At 38.7% G+C, this 24,298-nt stretch overlaps 1 long non-coding RNA gene across 1 annotated transcript; it reads right to left on the bottom strand.

The window, feature by feature from the left end:
- Nucleotides 1–242: 242 nt before the first annotated feature.
- LOC143658936 (uncharacterized) lies at nt 243–8,989 on the bottom strand. Its single transcript, XR_013163373.1, has 3 exons — nt 8,882–8,989; nt 6,004–6,129; nt 243–352 (listed from the first exon to the last, which is right to left on the bottom strand). It is a non-coding gene; the product is annotated as an uncharacterized LOC143658936 (long non-coding RNA).
- Between the last annotated feature and the right edge of the window lie 15,309 nt (nt 8,990–24,298).

The raw sequence follows: 24,298 nt of genomic DNA, 5'->3' as shown, positions 1-24,298 counted from the left end.
TTCATTTATGTTGCTTTAAAATCTGAAGATGTATAAGATTTTTCCCACTTTCACCTAAATTCTTTTTAAGTGTTTTGCTGACGACATGATAGTTTGACGATGTGGCGGAACTATCATAAAATAAAATGGTAGCTTTCATGAAGTTTGCAGTTTGCACTTCTGAAATGTAAACTGCTTCTCTCTTCTTTTTGCCCACAATAGTTGTTTCTTAATTTATAAGCCAGGCATAGAGTCTGGTTTGGGTCACTTTCATTTTAATTCTGTTAGAATTGGTCATTTTGACAGTGCAAGTCCAGAAAAACTGCAGGCGCCTGGCCTGATCCCACGCTGGCACGTAGATGCTTGATAAGGACTAAAGGAAAGAAACAAGTAAACAAGAATGCTTAATTATTCTCCACCCATCCTCACCTCCCTCCCCACCCACTTATGAATCATGTTGGCATAACAGCACATTTGAGACAAAGACACTGAATTATATCAGCAGGGCTTGCAGAGAGATTGCATTGAATGCTCTCAGTGAAGTTGCGTCCGGAAAGTTTTCGCCTTGAGAATCAGTCTTTCACCTAACAAAGCAAGAGCAAGGTTCTCTGAAAGAAATGGAGAGATTGTTTTTGTGGCATACGGCGACCCACGCGGCACTGACGTGACAGACGCTTATCCTGCGAAGCAGATGACGTCATACATGACAGGGAGATAGCTCACCATTGCCCTTTCTTGTCTTTCCCCCGGAATACGTCATCGCCACTTATCGAGCGGTGCAGAACGCTGCGGCTCCACCTATGAGCGTTTGTGTTTTTAACCAGTTTTGTTTGAGGCAATCCTAAACTGATGTGTTTTTTTTTTCCTTTTCCAAATCTAAATTTCTAATGCTCGATTAAAATAATAATGTCTGTATTTTCATTTTTATTCATGCGTTAAGTAACATTCCCTTTGTTCTGTCACCTTTAACAATTGTGGTGCTGATTTCTCACTAATTAAAATACACGAACCTACAACTATGTGGTTGAAGAGTTAAAACAGATTGGAATTTTAAAAGAATAAAGGGTAAATATTTTTTTTACAGTTTTTCAGGATTCTGGTCCCAGTTTACTTCCCTCCCTAGTCACCAACTAAAAACACCAAAATATTGAGCGATAGAGAAGAAAATACCATTGCCATTGGGAATACATGCAGAAACTATAACTTAGAGGGGGAAGCTGCCAAACATAATAAAACTCAGGTCAAATGGAGACATGACACCCACCATGGGTATTTTTAGGCTCAAAGTTTTCCAAAAGAGGGTAGTACAATTCCAGGGAGTCCGACTTAAAGGAAGCTCATATCCTAACATTGCAGCTGAGTCAAGACCGCGAGCAAAAGCTTCAAGCGGGATTTTGCAAAGCCTAAGGGGGCCAAGAAGGAAACCTCAGGGCAGTCTGCTTAGTAATAGCTGCTCTAATATCCCAAATACCCTCAATCATCAGGGGCTTTACTGCCAGCCACACAGACCTGTTCACCTTGGGAAGGACCACTGACTTTGGTGAGCAGATATCAGAGCCCTGCTAAAAAGACACGGCATTGAAGGAGTTGAGAAAGCCCTTCCAGATGACACACCTGAATTAAAACTACTGCTCTTTTCCTCAATAGCCTTCTCTCCCTCACACAGCTCTCGGCAGTGAGAATCCAGAGAGAACGCCTCCAAAAAGAGAACAGTCCTAATTGATAAAGCAGCTGAAGATTACTCATCAAGAACAGAAGAAAATTGTAAATGAACATTTTTTCCACGAGCGTGAAGAATTCAATGAAAATGCAATCTCATTGAAATAAGAACTCAAAGAATATTTATGGGACATCAAAGAAGAGGCATAACTGTGAGAGCTTAGGAAAAAATGGGAAAGAAGGATAAAGATATTACAGAAATGAAGGCTTTTCAAGATGCAGCTGTCACGGGTTGGTTCCCCAGGAGGATTAACACCGAGGTGGTCATGAGCATGGGGGAAATTTGGATCTTAGGATCAACATCCATGGAAGGGAAAGTAAGTAAACAGGATTGGCAGGGAGAGAAGCTGAGATGCAGTTATATGTCATTTTGGGCCCTCTAAGAGGGTTTCCAAGTAGGGATTGGACATGTAAGAGATTTATTGGGGGAAATGTCTATGAGGGAGGAAGGAGCAAGAACCAAAGAAGGATGAGGAGACCCTGCATTGTGGTCTGACCCTATAAAAGGAGAAGTGAAAGGAGGGAGGACAACAGGAAGAACTTCAGGCTGGTTGGCACTTCTGAGCATGGCTCACCAGGTCAGTGGGGAACCCCTGTGCAAAGGTTGCCTGTTGGAGGAGTCTCATCTTAGGTGAGACAGTTGTTTTTGTTAAGGTAAACCTCAGGGAAGGATAACAGCTCAGGGCCCAAAGGGGGCTGACAACACTCCTTTGCTCTTGAAGAGGTCTGAGTGACACGCCGCAGTGTCCACCAGTCTACCCCTCCTACTATTCAGAGCAGATTGCTGAGTATGTTCTTGGAGAAGTTCTTGTGGGATTTCTGTGGGCCTGTTTTCCTGCCAGAGAGCACGGCAGCAGGTCTCAGGACCACATCTGACACTCATCTTCTCCCTCCTGGACCTTTGTGGAGGGACTGCGAGAATCATTTCCATGAACTTGTGCCACCATGTTTCTGGGCTGTTTCCCCTGGGGACCTGGGGATCTGGCTAACTCTTTAGAGAACTGACTCGGGTCTGAATATGGACAAGGGAGTGTGACTGTTTACTGGAACAATTGTTCTCAGCTTCCTGATTATTCACTCTTTTTTTCTTTTTTCTTTTTTTTTTAAAAACTCAATTTATTTTTAAAGACAAGTTTTTAAATTCGGTATTCATTCACTTTAACCTTTTTTTTTTTTCTTTTACATGGGCAGGCACCAGGAAACGAACCCGGGTCCTCTGGCATGGCAGGCAAGCACTCTTGCCTGCTGAGCCACTGTGGCTCGCCCTGATTATTCATTCTTGATTTCTTTTGTTTGTGCAGAGTGAGGAGGATGTTGTACTGCAGCACAGTTGCCATATTCTATTAATCATATTCTCTGCAGGTTAAGCCCTTTGGCTGCCCTCCTGGCCTTGTCACTCATGGTGGTTGTCTCTAGCACTTGTCACTCATGCTGGCTGTCTCTAGCACTTGTCACTCATGGTGGTTGTCTCTAGCACGTTCATCTGGCCTCTACTGCTATGGGGTCCTGTCGTCCATCATGGGCCCAGTCATGGCATCTCTCTCCTCTACAAAGGAGAGTTCGCACTGAACTTCTAAAGCACTTTCCTCGTTGCCTTGGTAAATGGCGTCTCTTTCGGTGAATACCGAATTTAAAAACTTGGCTTTATTTTTAAAGCCAAGTGGCCCTCTCTGAGCCGTTTCACCCTTGCTTCTACCACCTGCCCCAGGGGGCTATATTCGTTAGGGTTCTCAAGAGAAACAGAATCAACAGGGAACACTCGCAAATATAAAATTTATAAAAGTGTCTCACGTGACCGCGGGAACACGGAGTCCAAAATCCGCAGGGTAGGCTGTGAAGCTGACGACTCTGATGGAGGGTCTGGACGAACTCCACAGAAGAGGCTCACCAGCTGAAACAGGAGGAGCCTGTCTCTTCTGAATCTTCCTTATAAGGCTTTCAGTGATTAGATTAAGCATCACTCATTGCAGAAGACATGCCCCTTTGGCTGATTACAAATGGAATCAGCTGTGGATGCAGCTGACATCATCATGATTTAATTCTATGAAATGTCCTCATCAACAAAAGACAAGCCAGCACTTGGCCAACCACCACTTGGCCAAGTTGACACATGAACCTGACCATGACCTTTCTACACCACTTGATGTTGTCTATAATTTTTTTCCATGCTTTTTGGAGCCATGCTAGTGGTGTGTTTACACAGCTCCTAGGGGTAAATGCTGTATCCCAGGAGGGTTTCTCAATCAAATAACCTTCCGTTCTTCAACCTTATGTTTTCACTTCTTAGATCCAGCACTGTTAGAATCCAATCTCCTGTGTAGTTTCTATGCTCTTTCCAGAACGTGTTAGCTTCTTTGGGCCACAGTCACCTTTCTAACTTTTCAGGCCCAACAGCTCCAGATAGGTTTATATTGTTATTTAACTCCAGTTATTGCCCTGGTGGCCAGAGAGGGTGTGGGGGCATATCCTAAGGGAAGCACATGTGTTTTGTGATTTCAGAGGAGAGGCTTCTGGAATAATTTTCAAGCCAGGGGTTAGTGCTAATCCCAATAGGCAAGAGTGAAACACTTGTGTGGGCTCAGAGGCTCAGGGAAATCTGGAGATTCAATATTTGGGGAAGCATGAACACAAATCTCCCCATCTATATGTCAGGGTCCCATTTTTCCAAATCCTTACCTGGTATGGCAGTCTTGCCTTGGTTGGGGGTTTACCCTTCTTTGAAGAAATGCAACTCTTCCAATTAACCTCTGACTCTTGGTTCTTGGCTTTGTTTGACCTTGCACTGCAAGAGTTAACCTCTTTTTCTGCAACAAGGAAGCTGTTTGCTCTTCACACTTAGCTTTTACTTGCCAATTAATTGCTGTCAGCATTTTGCTACCTTTACCAAAAGTTAATCAAGGTTAGCAATTACCATCCAATTTCATTTTCTTTTTTTTCTCAAAAGCCCAATGCAATGCACCAGTTAACGCAGTTCGTTCCTCCAGGATGCTATTCCAGTTCACCGGTGATGGGAGTTTTAGCAATTGCACATCTGTGTTGTGCTGGGGCTGTGTTCCACCTGCCACCAGTGGTGGTGGGATCCTCATGGCCAGGCAGGCAGCAGAGGACCTGGCTCTGAATTTCATCCCAGTGTTTCTTTTGTAGATCATTTCTGATACGAAGTGCCAGAGAGAGACGAGCACGCAGAGATTTCTTAGGGAGAGTGCTTAAAATCAACACCTGTGGAAAGGAGCCAAGGAAGCAGGATGGAGCAAAGGGAGAAGCTGTGCTGTGACCCAGTTCTAGCAGAGGCCTCAGTTAACTCTGAGTCTCTCTGGAGCTGGGATGGGCCTTCAGAATCGCCCTGGGTTGAAGCGAAGAAGCTGGCTCTTCATTCCTGGGCTTTGATCAATCAGCGAATGTGCCTGCTTCTGGGAAATCAAGGATACATTTTTGTCGCTTCTGAAGTAAGCACTAAAAGAATGGAAAATGAATGTATAACTTTGATAATAATAGCAGGAAAATGGAATGAAAAAATTCAGTAAACAAACAAATTCATTCAATACAGATCAACAAGAAAGGAGTAAAGAAGAATCATAAAAAGACCTATGCCAATGTAAGCATACAGCAGGGTTGAAAATAAAAGGATGGAAAAAGAAAATACTGAATTCACCTGGACAGCATAGCCTCGACCCATGTCAAGAAAGATGGATAGAAATACAAATATCCATAGCCACAGCAGGAGATTTTCATACGTATCCCTCAATAATTGAAAGACTAACAACAACAGCAACTATCTACAGAGGGTGTGGAAAACGTGAGCGACATGACCAACCCATTTAACAGGCACATATGCTATATTGCCTTAAATCTAAGAAGTCAACGACTATAAGACACCCTACTATTTTGTGGACAACTGAGAGGGAAGAAATCAATCTCAACTGTGGCCCAATGACTTCTCATGGCTTAGAATTGTTATTCATACTTTTTTGAGGAATTTCTTTTCTATGTATTGTTGCTCTTGTGCAGATGCAAAAAGGAAACTGTAAGAGAAATCAGTTGAATAAAGTATTTCTAAAACGTCATTATCTGAGAGCTGTCTTCTTTGGAGTTTATTTAAGACTCCAAGACATCAATGTGCATGGTTTTCCACTCATTATAATCCTCTGTGACATCAAGAATGTTAGAGATATGAAAATACCTAAGGAAGAACTTCATTACTGTCTGTGGGAATTATTTCCAAGTCCACGATGCTGGTTCTAAGGTTTTGATGTTTGATCCTATTACCTAAAGTTGGCAATGGACAATGGAACAACCAGGACTCACATTTCTTCTTCAAATGGTTCTTCAATGATTGGCTGATCCCAGAGGTAGCAGCTTGCAGTTATTCGGTCTTATACGCATGTAGTCACCTATGCATGATGACTACTTCACAGATTGTCACTTGTCCCTCTGTAATTACAAAATGCACTCTAATTGTTAAGGTGTTAAAACATGAAAGCCATGCATCGTAAAATCATTGAAATGCAGACTGCAATGTATCCAAAAACTTGTGGATATGTATTTTGAAATATATATATTTCAAATATGTATATATATATATATTGAAAATACATACTATGTTCAAGCACAGGGCACCACAGAATAGGACTCAATACATGTGTAAAGGATGGTGCAATTACAGCATGTGTTCTCTGACCTCAATCCTATTAAGCTAGAAATTAATACCTAAAAGATACCTAGAAAGCCCCTATAAATTTGGAACATAAGAGTTACACTTTAAAATAAACTATAAGCCAAATAAAAAATCATAATGGCTTTTAGAAAATGTTTTCAAATGGATGCTATCAGGGTCACAGGCGGTTCAGTGGTAGATGCTCGCCTTCGGTGCAGGAGACCTGGGTTTGATTCCTGGACCATAAACCCCACCCCCGAAAAAAGAATGCTACCTTTCACTTCATTTTTCATTTAATAGTATATTTTAAAGCTTGTGGGATGCAGCTCCATAACTATATAGAGAAAAATGTTGCCTTAAATGAATACGCTTTATGAGGAAAGAAGAAAAAAATAAAATTAGAAAAACCGCAGAAAAATAAGCCCCTCATAAAGTAGAGGGAAGAGGAGAATAAAGATAGGGGCAGATTGTAATGCAGCAGAAAACAAACATGCAGAAGAAATGAATGATTCAAAGTCGGTTCCTTGTATTAGGCAAAACTCTGATGAAAATGATCAATTGAAGAATGGCTCTTGAAACATGCATCTGAGAATTTCTTATTGAGATGCTTGTCTTGAGAAGAGGCCAATTCTCTCTTAACTCTGAGGAGAGGACTGATTTTCTCAGAAGCTTCTTTTGCTTTGCTTTTTTTTTTTTTTTTAACATGTGCAGGCACCGGGAAGCGAACCCAGGTCCTCTGGCATGGCAGGCAAGCATTCTTGTCTGCTGAGCCACCGTGGCCCACCCTTTTTGCTTTGCTTTTACTTCTCCTTGGGCTCCTGCCTCAGGAACCTGGGGTTACCAGATCCTGTATGGGCTTTGGTTCCTTGCTTCTTAGGAACTGGGGGCTTGTTAGAAATGCAGTTTCAAGGCCCACCCAGACTCCTGCACCGGCATCTTCTGCCTTTTAACATGATTCTCAGCTGATATCTGTGCATTTGAAATTTGAGAAAGGCTGGTGTAGAAAGACCAAGAGAACTGGGTGATGGGTTCTTACTTGAATTTTCAGGTGGCTGCAGGCCGATAGTAACAGCAGTCCCTATTTTCCCAGCCAGTGAGGATAATGGAATTTTCCTCCCTCCCTTCCCATCCCATCCCCTCACCTGCCCCTCCCCTCCCCCCGCCATGCCAACTACAGTACCAGGAGAATACGTGTTTCTGTATTCCTTCATTTACTTCATTACTTATTTATGAGCTAGCTACCCTCTGAAGAGTTGTGAACAGAAAATGCTACTACCTGCCGTGCTATCAGATATCTTCATTCAGTAGTACTTGCACGTCTCGGAGAGAGCCCCTCTCACCGTGGGACTGATAAATAATTTTAACACTGACTGTGGTGTCCCAAAAGGCAAGTGGAGCCACCTAAAGCTCCAAGGTGAACAAACAAAAATAGTAACAGGAGGTCATGATTATGAAGAGAGAAAACACTGTGGTCGCATGCTGTGCAGGCAACCTCGTCAATTACCTGTAAGGAGGAAGCAAGCGCAAGGGAAATTTATTAGCATGTTGCTCCACCAGTTGGGTTTGCCAGCGTTCTGTGTCATCACCATAGGCATCTTCTTGGGCTCCTGCAGACTTTCCTGCCGGACCAGCGCATGTGCCTCGTGCTCAGTGTGGGGTAAAGCATGGTTCCCTTTATAAAACCCACGTGATTCTTTTACTCTCAGGAAGTTTACTCCCAAAGCAGCTTGGTTCCTTCTTTGGGTAGATTTGGGTGGGTAATAGTAAAGCATAGTAGACTAGCAATGATCTTTTTCCTCTCTTTTTTTAGCCTAAGAATAACTTTTGGGTCAGGATTCCCTGGGCTGATTGGGGCAAGTAACTTTTAAAAATTCTTCTTTAAAAGTACTCTCTTTCTACTGTTAGAATCTTCAGGAACGTCTGGCAATACAATAACTGAAGGTTGGTTTTCTGCAAAAGCACTCTTTTGAATATTCATGTAAACTTGAATTTCCCTTCTTTGGAAATTTCTCTGTAAACAATGCATTTAACTTTTTCCAAATAAGTAATCAGGTAGACTGTTGGCATTTAAGGAAAGGTTTAGCAAACTTGAGAAGAGGTGGGATAAAGATGTACATTTTCTCTAAAACTGTTCCAGATTTCAATTTTAAACATTTGTAGACCCCAAACAGAAAAATTTACCCTACTATTGGCCATTATCATACCTAAGGCTTATTTGAGAAATAATGACAGTTGGTACTACTTCTACTCTGCGGGATATATTCAGTATTGTATAAACTAGATTTAAGCAACATATGGTTTTATCTGTGAAAACACGACGTAGATAAAAGTATGAATAGAGAAATACTTTGCCATCCATTAAACCTTCTGGCTTCTGGCTTATTCTGGTTATGGTGATGTAATTCACATACTGCACAATTTAATAGTTTTTACTATATTCACGAAATTCTGCAGCCATCACCACAATCAACTTTAGAGCATTTTAAACACCACAAAGAAAGCCTGTACCCCTTAGCTATCACCCCTTACCTCTCCTGTGTGAATTTGTATAGGGCAACAAATTGTCTTTATAGATTTGCCTATTCTGAGCATTTTATATAAATTAAATCATGTAATATGTAGTCTTTTGTGACTGCCTTCTTTCACTTAGCCTAATATCTTCAAGGTTTATCTATGATGTATCAATGTTCCATTCCTTTTTATGACTGAGTAATATTCCATGGTATTGTTTATTGACCCAGTCATCAGTTGATAGATACTTGAGTGGTTTCCACTTTGGAGCTAGTATGAATAAAGCGTGAGCATTCGTATACAAGTTCTTGTATGAACATGTATTTTCAATTCTCTTGAGTATATATCTAGCAGTAGAATTGTTGGGTCAAAAGATGACTCTTTGTTTAACTTTTGAGGAATGGCCAGGCTGTTTTTCGAAATGACTGTACCATATTACTTTCCTACCAGCAATGTGTGAAGGTTTTGATTTCTGCATATCCTGACCAATACTTGTTATCTGTCCTTTTGATAATGATCATCCTCATACATGTGAAGTAGTTTCTCATTGTGGCTTTGATTTGCATTTCCCTCATGACTAAAGATGTTGAACTTTTTTCATATGCTTATTGGCTATTTGTGTATCTTCTTTGGGTAAATGTCCAGTAAGATCCTTTGCCCATGTTTAAATTGTTTTATTTGCTTTTTTATTATCCATTTTTAAGAGTTCATTACATATTCTAAATATAAGTGCCTTCATTTTTGAAATGAAGTCATCATTGTGCATCTGAATTGCATGCTTGTTTAACTAGTGTGGAAATGCTTTCCCAAAACAGTCGTAGCATCCAGAGCAATACTCCTATTGTTATAACGGAGACGTTTATCCCAAGAAGCTTATCAGCCATGTTACATTTAGCTGATGGGTTTAAAAGGAGAGAATTGTCAAATTTTCCCTTATGGTGCTTTTGACCCTTACAAGTGTTACAATGGTCATTTTAGCATGTCTGTGAGTTATTTTCCATACTCCCTAGAGCCTAATGGAAATGAAACATTTACAAATGATAAGGCCCAGAGGCTAACCAGGACCGCCTGCTTTTTTCCGTGAGCCTAGAATTTAACAAGTTCAGTACTGTTTATTGCTGCTGATTTTTGTGCTTCAGGATATGATTTAAAAGTGGTACAATTTAGCTTACCTTAATGAATGCAATGCAATGCAATCTTTTCAGTGTATGAAATCCTTTAATACTTGACATCCATAGGAAGAAATATTATTATAGGATCCTCGGTAAAAAGAAGGATCACAAGTACCAGCCCCAGCCATTGCTCCTTTTTTAATCATCATCACTCCTAATGTTAAGAAAAACCTGATCAGATTAAGAGTCACAGAAGACGTGAAGAGGTAGGCAAACATCTAATGCTAAGACAGTTTTAGGGACATGTTGCAGAAAACCTTTAAAGAACAAACTATGAGTTACTGTGGGGGTTAATTTCACATGTCAACCTGGCTAGATTATGGTGTCCAGCTGTCTGATCAAGCAAGCATTGGGCTGATTGTTACCATGAAGGTGTGATGGTGGAGAGCCCCAGGAGTTCCTGGAGAAGTCAAGACCTCAACCAGAGCTGGTGCCATGAGGGTTCTTGACTCAGTCGCAGGAAAAAATCCAAGGACTAGTCAGTGTTTACAGCCAAAAAGTTTAATAAGCTTGATGCTGGAGAGTTGCAGGAATTCTTGATGCTGGTGAGCCTTGAAAGCTCTCGGAGAAATCATGACCTCAACCAGGGACTGAAACCATAAGGTTCTTGACTCAACTGCAGGAAATAATTTGAACACTAGTCAGTATATACTGCCAAAGAATTCCAGGACTAGCCAGAACATTTAATGCATAGCCAAACTACATGCTCAAAGTGGGTGAGTGTGGGTATTTTGGTTTGCTAAAGCTACTGGAATACAATATACAAGCTTTGGGTTGTTTTTTCCAAAGGGGATTTATAAGGTTAACACTTTACAGTTCTAAGGCCATACAAATGTCCAAACTAAAGCATCAACAAGTGGATACCTTCACTGAAGAAAGGTCTATGGTGTACGGGGTCTCTCTGTCACTTGGGAAGGCACATGGTGCCTTCTCTCCTAGGTTGGCTTCAAAATGGCTCTATCAGCTCCTGCGGGTCCTTCTAACTTCTCCTGGGGTGTTTTCTTTCTCTCTTAGCTTCTCTTGGCTCTCTCCAAAATGTTTCTCTCTTAAAGGACTCCAGTAAACAGATTAAAACCCACCTTGAGTGGGGGGGTCACATCCATGAAACTGTCTAATCAAAAGGTTCCACCCAACAATAGGTTCACACCCACAAGATTGGACTAAAAGTACATAGGCTTTTCTGGGGTACATAACAGATTTAAACCAGCACAATGGGCATTCTCCAAAGAAGAAGAACTCTGAGGTTGGGATTCCTGTATTATAAGAACTTGGAGGGGCCATTCCCTGCTCTGTGCATGCTAATAAGGGATTGATGAGCTTGACTTTTCATTGGTTTTTTTGGGGGGCACAGACCTAAGTGAGGGTTAATTGTGCACTCACCAAAAGGAACTCTTTGTTATGGGTCTTAGGGTCACTCCCTCCTTCCCTATCTAATCTGCCTCTAGTATTTCATAGATGGATTTGCATCTGTACTCAGTTGATAGTATCTAAGGCTGAATGCATCTACAATCAATAAAGGCGATTGCCCTCATCAGTAAGGGGCGTCTCCTCATCCAATAAGTTAGAGATGTTAAAGCAGAACTGAGGACTTCAGCAGTCAGAGAGAATTTCTGTTCTTCAGCCAGCCAGCTTCATCAGCTTCTGGCTTGCAGTCTGCCCTATGGAATTTGGACTTCCCCCACAATTCCTGTACTCAATCTCTCTCTCTCTTTCTCCTTTACAGAGGAGAACTAATATATCCTTCTAGTTCTGTTTCTCTGGAGAACCCTGACTACACTTACATTTTACCTTATGTTTGTATACGGAAAAAGTTGGGATTTTTCTGTTTCATCATAGCCTCCCAGAACTTTAATTGCAAAACCTGATGGAAATAGTGTGCAAAATTAACTATCAAATAGTCCCACTTAATGGATGGTGGTGCAATGGTCTTAAATATTTATCACCAAATCCAGCAAAATAAACAAAAATATAATAAACTATGACCAAGGAAGTTTATTTAAGGATACTTCAATGTTGGGGATTTATAAAAATAGAATATTATACTAATTTATCATAAACATAGAAACAATCCGATCCTATCTATGGAAACCGAGAGGCAGGGTACAAAATTCAACCTCCTGATTTTTTTTTAAAGAGCATTTTAGCAAATTGGGAACGTGTGGAATTGTCATTACCGTGATAAAGAGCATTCGTCAAAGCCAAAGGGAAATATTGTACTTAATGATAAGATAACTAAACATAACTATCCTATTTCAAAGACTTTCACAGGGCCTCACTGCCATAAACACTTTTTTTTCATATATCTTATCCTAGTGTTTCTCAGACTTAGCTGATAAGGAAAATTCAGCAGGAACAACTGCTAAAAATACAAATCCCTTGTCCTACCTTAAAATCTAAATCTGCAGAGCAGAGAACTGAGGGCGTGACGCTTAAACAAATGCTCCCAGGTGATTCTTACTAGCTTATCATTTGGGAAAACACTGATGTAAGCCCTTTGGTGCCATGTAGGCACATTTTACTTTATAATGTACTGCTATTCTCCTATATTAGCCTTCTTAATAGCCCTGAAAAGCATTACGAATCACCCTTTAACTTATCTGAGTTAAGTCCCACTATTACATACATTTCTACTCCTCAATCATCCTTATCACACTGAACATTCATTAATTCCACAAAAATGAGCTGAGCATGTCCCATACGCCAGGTTCTGGGTATTCAGAATTACTCTTTAGAGCGGTGAGCCCATTAACACGTATATAAATGTAATTGTTTGCCTCAAGGTTGCTGGGAATCTCTCTCTTAGGTGTTCTAGCGTTACAGGTTATGTGACTTTAAAGCCACTACTCCCTCTCTTTCATTCTTTAGAGAAATGGCATACATTAGAAATGTTGGATCTTATATTTGTATAGTTCTGCTTTTCCTCCTACAACTGACCTACAATGAGTTCCTAGTGTGCTCAAAGTTTTTATCATGAATGGATGCTGAATTTTGTAAAAAGCTACTTTTGAATCTACTAGATGGTTATATTGTTTTTCTTGTTCTGTGATAAGTTACATTGATTGATTTTTGGTATATTAAATCCCCCCTAAATTCCTAGGATAACCCCTATTAAGTCACAGTGTATCATCTGTATTATAGATGTCTGGGTTTAATTTGTTAATATTTTGTTAAGGATTTTTATGTCAGTGTCTGTGAGGGATATGGATGTCTATAATTTTCCTTTCTTGTAATGTCTTTGCTTAGTTTGATATCGAAGTTATGTTGACCTCATAAAATGAGTTGAGACGTCTTCCTCCTCTTCCATTTTCTGGAGGAAACAAGTTTTAATTGCTTAGATGGGGTTTCAGACTCCTATTCTTTGCCAGGCCCTCTTTTTCCCAATGTTACCTATTGAATTATTAGGGTGGGAAGAGGTGAATGGAATGGTGCTATATTGTTAAATTCTTTGGGAATCCTAGAAAAGATGGTTCTAAAGGTTTAAAAAGAAATTGGGGTGCAAATTCCCTGAGGCAGTACTCAGAGACACAAGATACTCAAGGATGAAACTCGTGGCCATCTTATTTCTTAGCATGGCATTCATTTTGGGTCCACAGGTCAATAAACCCAACTGGTTCCTTTGATATGTAGGTAAAACTTTCCTAACATACAAGAATTCTATGGCATTCATACTTACCCAAGCTGAAATCCATCCTTCAAATTGAAGAAGACATTGATTTGAAAAAAGAAAGATCCCCAGTTTTCTTTTTTCCGTAAAGAGGTTGAAGAATAAGTAATAGTTGGCTGCCCCTGACCCTTCATGAGCTGAGTAGGAGGTGCTCTTTCCCTTAAAATTCTCCTCATTTAACAACAAATCTCCAACTCCTTATTCAGGGGAAAACAGACAACAATGTCTCATCTATCCAGAATCCTTAAGGAATGAGCTATCCCATTTATGTCATATAAGAGCTGCAAACTTTGCTTGGGGAATAGTTAATTTTATTTTTTTTAATGTGAGTAGTTTGGATGGAAAATATCCTTGTTTTAATATGCATGTGCTTTCTTAAATAGCTTTCTGATCAAGATTTAACCATTGCTAAATTGACTTGGTTGATACTGTAATTTGTTATATTAGTAGCCTCCAATGAATCCCATCTCCTGGTCTTCACAACATGGTGTAGTTTCCTCCTTTGAATCTGGTCTCCTTTTTACCCACCTTCACCAAGAGAATGTAGCAGAAGTGAAGTTCTGCCAGACCCAGGCTTAAGTCTCATGAAAGCCTGGCAACTTTTCCTTTCGGGTTTTGAGGCTAACCAATGTCCATACAACAGCCCAATTACCTGGAGACCATAATGTGGTGAGAAGCCCAACCTGGCCACATGGAGGCTGGGTTTATTAGGCCCCTGGCCAGTAGCCCTGGCAGAACTCCCAGTTGACAACTGGAATCAACATGTCAGCCTTGCAGATGGGGCCATCTTGAGATCTTCCAGCCCCGTTCAAACAACCCCACCAATGTCAGAGAAGCTGGCGCCAATAAGCCCTGCACAAATAATAGACTTGTGAACAAATACATTGTTGTTGAACAAATAAATAACATTCAGGATGATTTCTTACAGAGCAGTATAAAACAGAAAGATGATTTACAATGAGCATCAATACTGAGCTGTACTGGGATTGAACCATCCTTAGAAAGAATGCAGAGACATTCATATGATAGTGTAAGGAAGTTCTTTATGACTTGCTTTTGTGGCTTTTCTTTCCATTTTCATTAGGATGTCAGTTGCCATTTCTTGCTGATCTTGGAAAGCTCTCACATAAGGAGACTTCTGTCTTCAGAGGAGCTGGTTATTGGGTAAGGGTGAGGGCAACTAATGAGAATAAAAAGATAGCAGCGTAGTTCGAATTGTTTCTGAAAACCAGAGAGATTGATTTTTGGTGTTGCTGGGTACAAGGGATTGGAGGAAGGAAGAGATTTTAAAAACTTACTCAGATGTAAGTGCTCCTGGTAAACAGCCAAAAGTTATGCAAAAGTTATTAAATACCTACACCCTGAATATATAAGATGGTAATCCAGAAAAGAACAGTTATGAAATTTATTTCAGTTAATCTACTGGTAGAAGTAAATAAATGCTTAAGAATGAATTTTATTGCAGTTCTCAATAAATGTCTAGGTATTATTTTGTGTGCTTAAGATATTGGGTTTTTGTTTTTTGTTTTGCATGGGCAGGCACCAGGAATTGAATCCAGGTCTCCAGGATGGCAGGTGAGAACTCTGGGTTTTCTTTTTAAACTTCATAAATCTTCTTCACTTGTATAGTTTTCATTAGAACATCCTTAGACTGTTTTTTTTTTTTTAGTCTAAATAAATATGCTTTGATGAAAAGTACTGATAAAATGCTGATTGGAAGAGCATTCTCCACTGGCAAGCCCATCGTGTCTAGAGGACTTGCTTAGAATTCTCTGGAATTTCAGCCCTCACTATGATGGAAATATCATCTATTGAAATTTTTATTCTCTGAGCCAAATATTTCATCATCAGTAGGAATTAAGAGCTTTTTTTTATAAAGCAAATTTTTGGAAGTTTCCCTATTTTTTCACTAATATACAAAATATAAAATTTTTATTTATAAAAAAGAAATCAATAAAAGTTTGGGCCAAGTAACCAGATGTGTGCTCCATTTAGGTTTGGATAATTTGAAAACTGCAGCCATGACTTGAATTAGCTTTCTTGAAAGCTGTTGACATCTTTTCAGCTGCAGTCTCCACATGTGGCATCTATATAGGAAGAAAGCATTTGCGCTTAGAAGTCTTCCAGTCTTAGTTTTCACCCATGTAGATGGTGAAAAGGTAAGCCATAGCCATTGATTCATTAACCAAAATACACAGTGCTTACTGTGTGCAGGGCACTGTTTTAGGAGCCTACGGTCCCTTTAGTAACTTGACATCCACATCTATAATGATGTTTAACTTAACATCTACTTTTTATTCCTCTACTTTAAATGGTAACAATAATGCAACTCATGCATATTATGTGGGTTAATATGTCAAGTATAGCTTTTCTCAAGTACTTCCTGTTTGTAATAATCATCTGGATTGCCCCCAATTAAAAAAAAACACTTCAAACTCACAAAAACATTGAAATAATAGTACAATGAACTCCCATATTACTCTTCTTCAGAGTCACCATTTGCCACATTTGCTCTCTCTTTCTCTTCTCCCTGCCCATACTTACAGCTGAACAATTTGAAAATCAGCTGAATTCATCACCGTTACTTCAAAATGCACCTCTCAAAAACAAGGACATGCTCCTACATAACCATGATATCAATATCAAATAAAAAATTCAATAATTGACACAATATTATTAAAATTTCCCCCAAATTACCACCAAAATGTCCTTCACTGCTGTTTGTTTTTTTAAAATTCAGAAACAATCAAGGATCATTTGTTACATTTGTCTTTTCAATCTAGAATAGTCGCACTGCTCTCTTTTTCATGACATGGGCATTTTCGAAGAGTCTAGACCAGTTGTTTGGCATAAAGTCCCTAAATCTGGATTTGTCTAATTGTTTCTCTTGATTAGATTAAGGTCAAACAGCTTTGACGAGTAAACTGCTTGGTTGTATAATGTGCTTCCTCCTGCGTCAGCAGTTCGCTGTATGATTAGATATAGGTTAACTTCTGTCTCTTCTTCATGGGGGTGTCCATTTAAAGATCTTTTTTCCTCTTTGTAATTGTTTTAATTTGCTAACTGCCAGAATGCAATACACCAGAAATGGAATGGCTTTTTAAAAAGGGAATTTAATAAGTTTTGCTAGTTTACAGTTCTAAGCCTGTAAAATTGTCCACATTAAAACAAGCTTATAGAAATGTCCAATCCAAGGCATCCAGGGAAAGATACTTTGGTTCAAGAAGACTGATGACATTCAGCATTTCTCTCGCAGCTGGAAGCAGACATGACGGTGTCTGCTGGCTTTCTCTCCAGGCCTCTTGCTTCATGAACCTCCCCAGGGGGCGTTTTCCTTCTTCAGTTCCAAAGGTCACTGGCTGGTGGACTCTCTGCTTCTTGTGGCTATGTCATTCTGAAGCTTTTTTCAAAATGCTTCCTCTTTTAAAGGACTCCAGTAAACTAATCAATACTCAAGGAGAATAGGTGGAGACATATCTCCATCTAATCACGTTTAATACCCACAATTGATTGAGTCACATCTCTGTGGAGGTGACCTAGTCAAGGTTCCAATCTGTAGTGCTAAATAAGAGTTAGAAGAAACCATTGCTCCCACAAGATTGATTAGGATTAAAACATGGTTTTTTTAGGGTACATAAAAATCAACCCAGTAGTTAAGAAATAATCTGTGGCGTGATGCTTTGAGATCATGTGTCCCAACAACTCTTCCTACTGGATGATTTTAAGATTTGTTGCTAACCCTTGTCTACATCAATCTTTAACCTGGTGGTGGCAAAACTCAATTGTTGAATTACTTCATTCCTTCTGCATTTATTAACAAGCATTTTTTTTTATAAGGAAGAGTTCCCTGCATAAGCAACAAGAGAAGCAATAGATAAATTTGATTTCATCAAAATAAGAACCGTCTATCCATCAAACGAAATTATAAAGAAAATGAATAGACAACCTGTAGAATAGGGGAAAATAGTTTCAGACCATGTATTTGAGAAGGGTTTAATTTCCAAACTATATAAAGCACTTTTACAATGCAACAACAAAAAGACAATCCGATTAAAAAAAATTGGCCATGGACTTGAATTGATATTTCTTCAAAGAAGATATATAAATGGCTAATAAACACATGAAAAGATGCTCGATGTCATTAGCCTTCAGGAAAAGGCTAATTAAAGCCACAGTGAGATGCCACTTCATACCCACAAGGATGGCTACTATCTTAAAAATGGCAAACAATGTAGGAGAGGATGTATAGAAGTTGGAACTCTACTGCATTGTTGGTGGGAATGGAAAGTGGTGCACCCACTGTGGAAAGCAATATTGCAGTTCCTTGAAAAGTTAAATATAGAATTACCATTTGATCCAGTAATTTCATTTCTAGGTACACACCCATGGAATGTGAAAACAGGATTGCAAACAGATACTTGCACACCAATATTTAAGCATTATTCGCAATAGCCAAAAAGCTGGAAACAACCCACATATCCATCAACAAATAAATGGATAAACAAAATGTGGTGCTTATACACAGTGGAATATTATTCAGCCATAAGAAAAAATGAAGTTATGAGACAGGGTGCAACTTGGAAGAAACTTGAAGATGTCATGCTTAGTGAAATAAGCAAGACACATAAGGGCAAAAATGATATCACATCACTTATAAGAGATGACTAGAAGTTGCAAATTTGCAGGGATAGAAAGTTAGGGGAAGGGATAAGGGAGGGGAGAACAGAGAGTGGAAACGTTTGTTAAAAATGACAAGGAAGAGCTTCCTTTCCTCCATTTAAAAAGTATTATTAAGGACTTAAACTTATTTTTTTTAGTCAATGTATTAAATGCTCAAATTGTCCCAACTATGGCCAGTTGGGAGTCCTTTTAAGTGGGCACCTGTGTCCTTTTGATCTGTGCCCATCAGCTTTTTGAGCGCTGTTGCCAATTCACCTTGTTCTTGTTTCCTATGTTTAGACATCCGAATTGCTTCCACCATCAGCTATTAAAAATCATGGCACAACAGATATACTTGTGCACACATTGATTTGGATTTGTGGCGGTGTATCTCAAAGGAAAATTTTTACAAGTAAGGTTGCTGGGTTAAAGAACAAATGCATAGATAATTTTGCTAGAAATTGCCAAAGTCTCCTCCAGAGAAGTTATAACATTTTGCGCTCCCATCAGCAGTGTATTGCAATGCCAACTTGATTTTTTTATGTACACACTTCGAAATGATGTTTTCTCTCATAGCAGTCAATATATCTGCAACTCCATTGTTGTAATTGCTTTCAGACTTATCACAATCTTAAATTGTTTTCATTCTTAGAAAATCTTTGTCATATAAAATTATATTTGAAGATTTTGAAATACTTTTTATTTTACTTATTAAAAATAATTTATGTTCAGTTAATTTTTAAGAACCATTAGAATATAGAGAAAATATAATTTTAGCACATAAAGGATTTGCAGACCAAATTAAATCATTTTGGTTTAGTTATTGCTGTTCTAGAGATTGGCTACAAAATTAAATAAAGTTTATGTAGTTCATGAAGCCCATTCCAAAAGAGAAATTCTAAAACTATTTTGAGCAATTTCAGTATCATTAAATAACTATTTGGCCTCCCACAGTTGTATTTGAAAGGACAATGTGCTTTCAGGTACATAAATATCACTGTATAATGTTTTCTTTTAGGAAATAATATTTCAGTGTAACTTCCAGTTTTTGTTTGCTCGTGACAGATATAATCAAAAAAGTCTGGTATAAGAAAAAATAAGGTCAATTATTTTACTGAACAGAAACCATTTTAGTTGCAGTCTAAAAATATGCTTACTGGCTAAAATGTTTCTTCATTCAGTTGTATGCGAAAGAGAAACTTCCAGCTAAATTAGTGTTTAAATTATTGGAATGGTGGTGCCCAATGCTTATTTAACTGTTAAAAGTTGGCAACATATATTTTCAGAACTTGGTTAACAAATACTTTTGCATATTTCAAATTAGTGATAATTTAGTAAAGGATACAATTAAATAAGCTCGGAAGTAAACATTCAGTTTAGTTTAAACCAAATCATAAATCATTTTGAATGTGAATAAAAGTATTAATTGAGAAGGTGGTTCAGTTAACTAATAGACTTAGAAATTTCTAGGTAGTGACACTTCTGCTACTGGCAACTAGTAAAATCTTTGATTATCATAGCTAATTTGAATATTGCAATCACTTTTTTAGCTTGTATTTGTAAGGCCAGTATTTCAAGAGTGGCTCATTTCTTCTTGGGTATTCTTCCAGCAATTCAAATAGTGGCCAGGGAATGGATTAAAATGTCCCATGTATAGCTACAACTAAGTGAGATATCCCAAATAATATTGACCTGGATCTATTTCAATTTGTGTAGAAAATAAGTAGAAGTATATATAACCTAACTTCATATAATGAGTGTATATATATATATATATATATATATATATATATGCACACACAAAGCTGTGTGTTATCATATATTATATATATAATATTATAATAATATAATACACAATAATAATATAACACTATTATATAGCTTTCAGCTGAATGCCGACTGTGTGCCACGTACTGAGTGCAACTCTTTTCTATAAAATCTTAGCTAGATAGTTTATCATAAAATTTATTTAATAGAATCTAATCCAGGGGGAAGAATATTATCTTTGCCCAGTGCAGATCAGAGTGGTAAATCTTAAGAGACTAAACAACATATTGAAGATAATCAGAGAGAATTGATTGGCATCTATATTTATATTTAGCCTCTCCAATTGGTATTATGATGGTATAAATATGATGCCATTGCATAAGATAAAGCAGACATTTTCTCCAAAATCTCAAATATGCTTTAACTTTAATTGTTCCTCTTGTGTTTAATGTAGCAAAGACTGCTTCTCTCATCTCAAGCCTGAAGTTGGGAGCCCCATTATTTTATTTTGCAAGCTGCCAGAATGTGATATACCGGAACTGGAACACCTTTTAAAAAGGGGAGTTTAATAAGTTACGAGTTTACAGTTCTAAGCCTATAAAAATGTCCAAATTAAGGCATCCAAGGGAAGAGATACTTAAGGAAGGTCGATGTGTCAGAAACGGTTCTGTCAGCTGGGAAGTCACGTGGCTGGCATCTACTGGTCCCTTGCTCCTGGGCTCCGTTGCTTTCAGCCTCTGTTCCTGTGGGGGATCCTCACTTTGCTTCTTTGGGGCTGGCTCTCATCTCTTGGCTTCCCTTGGCTCTCTCCAGGTTCTTATTTGCTTAACATCTTGTGGCGATGTCTGCTGGAATCCAAGCATCTCCAAACAGCCATGTCTCCGTTCTCCAAGTGTCAGCATCTGTCGGCTTTCTCTCTCTCTGTCAGCTCTTCTCTCTCCAAAGTATTTCCTCTTTTAAAGGATTCCAGTAAATTACTTAAGACCCACCTAGAATGGGTAGGGTCACATCTGCATCTAATCAAAAGGTCACACCCACAATTGGGCATGCCACATCGCTGTGGATATTATCTAATCCGAAGTTTCCAGTCTACAATCTTGAATCAGGATGAAAAGAAACAGCTACCCCACAAGATTGAATCGAGATTAAAACATGGCTTTTCTGGGGTACCTAATATTTTCAAACTGGCACACCCATAACCCACCCCTACCCTACCGAGGTGAGCCTAGTTCTTGGTGACATCTCAAGTTGCCGCACCCACGCAGGACTGTCCAGTCTCCACACCTCTTACTGGGTAGGACAATTAGGATCCTTCTATTTAAGATGCTGCTACTCAAAGTGTGGTCTATAGCCCAGCAGCATCAACGCTCTCTGCAGCTTATTGGAAGTGTGGGACCTTGGGGTTCACCCAGAGTGGCAGTCAGCACCTGCACCTGAATGAGATGCCCTGGAAATTTGTGGGCATGTCCCAAGACGATGGGCACTGGTGTCAACAACTTTTGAGCATTCTGTTACTTGCAATCCAAAACACCCAACGTGTCTGCGTACTTGTTCTATATCAGCTTGGTGCATTGCACTATTGTGAGACTGCTTTTTAAATTCTCGGAAGATTTCTTCATTCTAACCACACAACTCTCTTTGAATCTTTCTCCTAAGCTGTAAAGAAGCTTTTCATCGGTTCCTAGGCCAGAGGTCATTGCCTACAGAATACAGGGTCAGAGGCAGAGAGATTTTCCTGGCTTTGGAGAAAAGGGCTGTGTAGCCTCTTACCAAGCATGAGGTTTCTCTATCAGCTTCACATCACTAGGACTGACAGTGTGAATTTTTTTTAAGTTTTTAATTGTGAAATATAACATATGTGCAAAGAAAAGAAAGAAAAAACAAACATCTCCAAAGCACAGTTCAACAAGTATTTACAGAACAGATTTCAGAGTTTGTTATAGATTACCATTCCACTATTTGAGATTTTTCCTTCTAGTTGTTCCAAAACACTGGAGACTAACAGAAATATCAATATAGTGATTCAGTAGACATACTTGTTTGTTACATCCTATTTTCTCTGTTATAACTCTTTCTTCTCCTTTAATCCTTCTAATTTATAAGGATCTTTGGGCAATGGCCATCCTGACTTTTTCATGTTGAGATGGGGTGTTGACAATAAAGGATAAGGGAATGTAATTAGTTGATAATCTTGGAGAGGCTGATCTCTGTGGGTTTCAGGATTTATTTGGCCTAGGGTTCCTCTGGAAGTTATAGGTTCCAAACTTAGTCCATGAAACTTTTATAGTCTCAGTTAGAGCCCTGGGTGTTCTTAAGAATTAACTGGAGTGATGTTGTTTAGCATTTGGTAAACGATGACAATTAGCAATATCGAGCTGTAGCTTGTTTAAGAGTAGCCTCCAGAATAACCTCTCGAGTTTATTTGATCTCGCTTAGCTACTGATGCCTTATTTTATTACACTTCTTGCCCCTCTTTTGGTCAGGAAGGCACTGTCAATTCCATGTGCATCAGGGCCAGACTCATCCCTGGGAGTCATTTTAGGGAGACTTTCACCTCTGAATTTCATGTCAATGTGAATTTATTATGACTACAAAGACTGGCTTTGTTTCTTTTTAAAATAAGCTCTGTATCAAGTTTTCCATCCTCCCAGCCTCTTCTTTTACTTTCAGATATACATTTTAATAGAAGGTCAAAGAGAAAAATAACTGCCTTAAAATTATCATGCTATCAGGTTGTAGATTTAGTAACAGCAATATTTGGATATATATTTTTTTACATCTTAATTCTATAGCAGATTTTTTTAATGAATAGAGATATATTAATGGATAATTTTATAATATTTGTGTGCATGTGTACTTAAAAAATGTTTTCAATATATTGTGTATTTATATGTTTTATAGAAGCAATGTCAGCTACCATCTAGTACAACCTCCTGATTGGGATTTAGTATCATAAAACAAACAAATTTAGAGAAAATCATATGCTTTCCCAGCTCCAAGAATATAACGTCCCATTACAGGAAATCAGTATTTTGAAAATGTTTTAGCAAATGTTCTTTTTCCCCCTCTTATTTCCGGACAGAGAACTGGCTGTCTCTGACCTTCACACTAATGATTATTAATATTTCCAGATTTCCACTTTTTAAAAATAAAGTCCCAAAATATAGTTATGTGGAACTCAGAACTCAAACTGAACACAATTTGGAGAAGATTACTAATTTCCCAAGCTATTTCTGGATTTCACCTTTTACTATTTGCGGCCTCAAACAGCCTTCATTACAAATCTTCAATGAGAAGTCTTCTCCCCCTTCTCTTTCAAATCCCCTCATCCTTTGAGAGATAGAAAGTGAAACATTAGTAATGGAACACTTAAAAAACAATTCCACTGGGCATTCGCTCATATTCACTGGCAAAGAATGTGGTTGTGCTTAAATGGCTGAGGTGAGTCTAAAAGTATTTTCATAAACCACCAATTGCATTACATCAATGCATCATCTTAAATCCCATGGTGATTTTCCTAAACATAGCTAGCTCATTGGCCTCAAGCATATTATCTTTTCTTATAATTGCAAAAAAATTCTCCAAATGTTTCTGTTCCTGCAGAGCCAATGAACTAATGTGGAATACCAAGGGGGAAAAAGCATTGCATAAGTTGTTAAGAAATAAGGCTCTTGTAGAAAATATAGCCACAAAGCAAAACTGTCAGAATATCACACCAACTCCAAAACCTGATACCAAGTATTCCGTTAGAACTTTCATTTATGTATCTTTATTGTTGAGGTGGGGTCGTTGGAAGAAGCCTTTGGTATGGAAAAGGATAGTGGTTAGAAATGAAAAGTAAGCAAGAAATGGATTTAGGGAGAATATTTCCCTTCCCAAGAGACTGTATAACACAAGTGCCCATCCCTGATACTCTGAAACCGATTGAAGATTAAAAGCAGCTCAGACATTGAGGGAAAGACTGTATACAAATAAAATGTGAGCTCACAATGCCTTAACGCTGGTCAGGGAAATACTGTTAGTAACTCTCAACTCAATAAGAGGTGAGCATGCTAGCATCTTGAACTTAGGTAGCTTTCTGAGAAAGCATTTATGGTTATGGCTGAGGGTGGGGAGGGGTGGGAATCGTGTGAAAATATGAGGTATCAAATACTTGTACATGTCAGTTTTTTT

The sequence above is a fragment of the Tamandua tetradactyla genome, chromosome 2 (genome assembly GCF_023851605.1).
Source record: "Tamandua tetradactyla isolate mTamTet1 chromosome 2, mTamTet1.pri, whole genome shotgun sequence".
In the NCBI taxonomy this organism is placed as follows: domain Eukaryota; kingdom Metazoa; phylum Chordata; class Mammalia; order Pilosa; family Myrmecophagidae; genus Tamandua; species Tamandua tetradactyla.
Note: the sequence above shows the minus strand (reverse complement) of the source record. Positions and strands in the feature narration are given on the sequence as shown.